Source organism: Harpia harpyja, unplaced genomic scaffold (assembly GCF_026419915.1).
Source record: "Harpia harpyja isolate bHarHar1 unplaced genomic scaffold, bHarHar1 primary haplotype scaffold_39, whole genome shotgun sequence".
Taxonomy (NCBI): Eukaryota; Metazoa; Chordata; class Aves; order Accipitriformes; family Accipitridae; genus Harpia; species Harpia harpyja.
In genome coordinates this window covers 1,137,184-1,142,350 of record NW_026293320.1, presented here as the reverse complement: position 1 = coordinate 1,142,350, position 5,167 = coordinate 1,137,184, and positions in this window count along the sequence as shown.

The following is a 5,167-nucleotide window of genomic DNA, read 5'->3' as shown; positions in this document are numbered from 1 at the left end:
CGGCCTATCCCAGAAGGTCAGGTAGGGAGGTCGGGCCTACCTCCGATCACCTGTAGGGATAGCAAGTGTACCCCGGAGTACCGGTGGGGGTACCGGTTCTACCCCGGAGTACTGGCGGGGGGTACCGGTACTACCCTCGAGAAACGGTGGGCGTACCAGTACTACACTGGACTACTGGCACGGGTTATCGCTACCAACCCGGAGTACCGGGCGGGGTGCGGGGTGGGGTATTGGTACTAGCCCGGAGTACCGGCAGGCGGTACCGGTACTAGACTTGATTACCAGTGTGGGTAGAGGTACTACACCGGAGGATCAGGTATGGAATGTCAGGCCTACCCTGGATCATCAGGTAAGGATATCAGGTCTACCCCACCTGCGCCGGCAGGGAGGCCAGGTCTACACCGCTGGGGCCGGCAGTGAGGTCAGGTCTACCACGCCCGCGACGGCAGGGAGGCCACGTCTACCCCGCCGGCGCTGGCAGGGCGGCCAGGTCTACCCCGCCGGCAGTGGCAGAGAGGTTAGGTCTAACCCTCCGGTGCCGGCAGGGAGGCGAGGTCTACACCAACCGCGCCGGCAAGGAGGCCATGTCTAACCCGCCGTAGCCGACGGGCAGGCCAGGTCTACCCCGCCGGCGCCGGCAGTGAGGTCAGGTCTACCCAGCCGGCGCCGCAAGGGATGCCAGGTCTACCCCGCCGGCGCCGGCAGGGAGGCCACATCTACCCCGCCGGTGCTGGCAGGGCGGCAAGGTCTACCCCGCCGGCAGCGGCAGAGAGGCCAGGTCTACCCTGACCACGCCAGCTGGGAGCCCAGGTCTACCCAGCCAGCGCCAGAATTTAGGCCAGCTCTACCCCTCCCACGCCGGCAGTGAGGGCAGGTCTACCCGGCCCGCGTGGGCAGGGAGTCCAGGTCTAGCTGGCGCGTGGCGGCAGAGAGGCCAGGTCTAAGGCTCCGGTGCCGGCAGGGAGGCCAGGTCTACCCCGACTGCGCCGGCAAGGAGGCTAGGACTAAGCCGCCGTAGCCGACAGGCAGGCCAGGTCTACCCTGCCGGCGCTGCAAGGGATGCCAGGTCTACCCCGCCGGCGCCGGCAGGGAGGCCAGGCCTACCACGTCCGCGACGGCAGGGAGGCCACGTCTACCCCGCCGGCGCTGGCAGGGCGGCCAGGCCTACCCCGCCGGCAGCGGCTGATAGGGCAGGTCTAACCCGCCAGCGCCGGCTGTGAGCCCAGATCTACCCGGCCAGCGCCGGAATTTAGGCCAGGTCTACCCCTCCCGTGCCGGTAGGGAGGCCAGGTCTACCCCGACCGCGCCGGCAAGGAGGCCAGGTCTACCCTGCCGGCACCGGCAGTGAGGTCAGGTCTACCCCGCTGGCTCCGGCAGGGAGGCCAGGTCTACCCCGACTGTGCCGGCAAGGAGGCCACATCTACCCGGTCCACGCCGGCAGGGAGGTTAGGACTACGCTGCCGGCGCCAGCAGGGAGGCCAGGTGTACCTGGCCCACGCCGGCAGGGAGGCCAGGTCTTGCCCGCCAGAGCCGGCAGGGAGCCAAGATCTACCCAGCCTGTGCCGGCAGGGAGGCCACGTCTACCCCGCCGGCGATGGCAGGGCGGCCATGTCTACCCCGCCGGCAGCGGCAGAGAGGGCAGGTCTAACCCGCAAGCGCCGGCTGGGAGCCCAGGTCTACGCGGCCTGCGCCGGAATTTAGGCCAGGTCTACCCCTCCCGTGCCGGTAGGGAGGCCAGGTCTACCCAGCCCGCGCCGGTAAGGAAGCCAGGTCTACCCGGTCCGCGCCGGCAAGGAGGCCAGGCCTACGCTGCCGGCGCCGGCAGGGAGGCCAGGTCTATGCTGCCGGCGCCGGCAGGGAGGCCAGGTCTACCTGGCCCACGCCGGCAGGGAGGCCAGGTCTTGCCCGCCAGCGCCGGCAGGGAGCCAAGCTCTACCCAGCCTGTGCCGGAAGGGAGGCCACGTCTACCCCGCCGGCGTTGGCAGGGTGGCCAGGTCTACCCCGCCGGCAGCGGTTGATAGAGCAGCTCTAAGCCGCCAGCGCCGGCTGGGAGTCCAGGTCTACCCGGACTGCGCCGGAATTTAGGCCAGGTCTACCCCTCTCGTGCCGGTAGGGAGGCCAGGTCTACCCCAACCGCGCCGGCAAGGAGGCTAGGTCTAACCCGCCGTAGCCGACAGGCAGGCCAGGTCTACCCTGCCGGCGCCGCAAGGGATGCCAGGTCTACCCCGCCGGCGCCGGCAGGGAGGCCAGTTCTACCACGCCCGCGACGGCAGGGAGGCCACGTCTACCCCGCCGGCGCTGGCAGGGCAGCCAGGTCTACCCCGCCGGCAGCGGCTGATAGGGCAGGTCTAACCCGCCAGCGCCGGCTGTGAGCCCAGATCTACCCGGCCAGCGCCGGAATTTAGGCCAGGTCTACCCCTCCCGTGCCGGTAGGGAGGCCAGGTCTACCCCGACCGCGCCGGCAAGGAGGCCAGGTCTACCCTGCCGGCACCGGCAGTGAGGTCAGGTCTACCCCGCTGGCTCCGGCAGGGAGGCCAGGTCTACCCCGACCGTGCCGGCAAGGAGGCCACATCTACCCGGTCCACGCCGGCAGGGAGGTTAGGACTACGCTGCCGGCGCCAGCAGGGAGGCCAGGTGTACCTGGCCCACGCCGGCAGGGAGGCCAGGTCTTGCCCGCCAGAGCCGGCAGGGAGCCAAGATCTACCCAGCCTGTGCCGGCAGGGAGGCCACGTCTACCCCGCTGGCGATGGCAGGGCGGCCATGTCTACCCCGCCGGCAGCGGCAGAGAGGGCAGGTCTAACCCGCAAGCGCCGGCTGGGAGCCCAGGTCTACGCGGCCTGCGCCGGAATTTAGGCCAGGTCTACCCCTCCCGTGCTGGTAGGGAGGCCAGGTCTACCCAGCCCGCGCCGGTAAGGAGGCCAGGTCTACCCGGTCCGCGCCGGCAAGGAGGCCAGGCCTACGCTGCCGGCGCCGGCAGGGAGGCCAGGTCTACGCTGCCGGCGCCGGCAGGGAGGCCAGGTCTACCTGGCCCACGCCGGCAGGGAGGCCAGGTCTTGCCCGCCAGCGCCGGCAGGGAGCCAAGCTCTACCCAGCCTGTGCCGGAAGGGAGGCCACGTCTACCCCGCCGGCGTTGGCAGGGTGGCCAGGTCTACCCCGCCGGCAGCGGTTGATAGAGCAGCTCTAAGCCGCCAGCGCCGGCTGGGAGTCCAGGTCTACCCGGACTGCGCCGGAATTTAGGCCAGGTCTACCCCTCTCGTGCCGGTAGGGAGGCCAGGTCTACCCCAACCGCGCCGGCAAGGAGGCTAGGTCTAACCCGCCGTAGCCGACAGGCAGGCCAGGTCTACCCTGCCGGCGCCGCAAGGGATGCCAGGTCTACCCCGCCGGCGCCGGCAGGGAGGCCAGTTCTACCACGCCCGCGACGGCAGGGAGGCCACGTCTACCCCGCCGGCGCTGGCAGGGCAGCCAGGTCTACCCCGCCGGCAGCGGCTGATAGGGCAGGTCTAACCCGCTAGCGCCGGCTGGGACCCCAGGTCTACCCGGCCAGTGCCGGAATTTAGGCCCGGTCTACCCCTCCCGTGCCGGTAGGGAGGCCAGGTCTACCCCGACCGCGCCGGCAAGGAGGCCAGGTCTAACCCGCCGTAGCCGACATGCAGGCCAGGTCTACCCTGCCGGCGCCGGCAGTGAGGTCAGGTCTACCCCGCCGGCGCCAGCAGTGAGGTCAGGTCTACCCAGCCGGTGCCGCAAGGCATGCCAGGCCTACCACGCCCGCGACGGCAGGGAGGCCACGTCTACCCCGCCGGCGCTGGCAGGGCGGCCAGGCCTAACCCGCCGGCAGCGGCTGATAGGGCAGGTCTAACCCGCCAGCGCCGGCTGTGAGCCCAGATCTACCCGGCCAGCGCCGGAATTTAGGCCAGGTCTACCTCTCCCGTGCCGGTAGGGAGGCCAGGTCTACCCCGACCGCGCCGGCAAGGAGGCCAGGTCTACCCTGCCGGCACCGGCAGTGAGGTCAGGTCTACCCCGCTGGCTCCGGCAGGGAGGCCAGGTCTACCCCGACCGTGCCGGCAAGGAGGCCACATCTACCCGGTCCACGCCGGCAGGGAGGTTAGGACTACGCTGCCGGCGCCAGCAGGGAGGCCAGGTGTACCTGGCCCACGCCGGCAGGGAGGCCAGGTCTTGCCCGCCAGAGCCGGCAGGGAGCCAAGATCTACCCAGCCTGTGCCGGCAGGGAGGCCACGTCTACCCCGCCGGCGATGGCAGGGCGGCCATGTCTACCCCGCCGGCAGCGGCAGAGAGGGCAGGTCTAACCCGCAAGCGCCGGCTGGGAGCCCAGGTCTACGCGGCCTGCGCCGGAATTTAGGCCAGGTCTACCCCTCCCGTGCCGGTAGGGAGGCCAGGTCTACCCAGCCCGCGCCGGTAAGGAGGCCAGGCCTACCCGGTCCGCGCCGGCAAGGAGGCCAGGCCTACGCTGCCGGCGCCGGCAGGGAGGCCAGGTCTACGCTGCCGGCGCCGGCAGGGAGGCCAGGTCTACCTGGCCCACGCCGGCAGGGAGGCCAGGTCTTGCCCGCCAGCGCCGGCAGGGAGCCAAGCTCTACCCAGCCTGTGCCGGAAGGGAGGCCACGTCTACCCCGCCGGCGTTGGCAGGGTGGCCAGGTCTACCCCGCCGGCAGCGGTTGATAGAGCAGCTCTAAGCCGCCAGCGCCGGCTGGGAGTCCAGGTCTACCCGGACTGCGCCGGAATTTAGGCCAGGTCTACCCCTCTCGTGCCGGTAGGGAGGCCAGGTCTACCCCAACCGCGCCGGCAAGGAGGCTAGGTCTAACCCGCCGTAGCCGACAGGCAGGCCAGGTCTACCCTGCCGGCGCCGCAAGGGATGCCAGGTCTACCCCGCCGGCGCCGGCAGGGAGGCCAGTTCTACCACGCCCGCGACGGCAGGGAGGCCACGTCTACCCCGCCGGCGCTGGCAGGGCAGCCAGGTCTACCCCGCCGGCAGCGGCTGATAGGGCAGGTCTAACCCGCTAGCGCCGGCTGGGACCCCAGGTCTACCCGGCCAGTGCCGGAATTTAGGCCCGGTCTACCCCTCCCGTGCCGGTAGGGAGGCCAGGTCTAAGCCTCCGGTGCCGGCAGGGAGGCCAGGTCTACCCCGACTGCGCCGGCAAGGAGGCTAGGACTA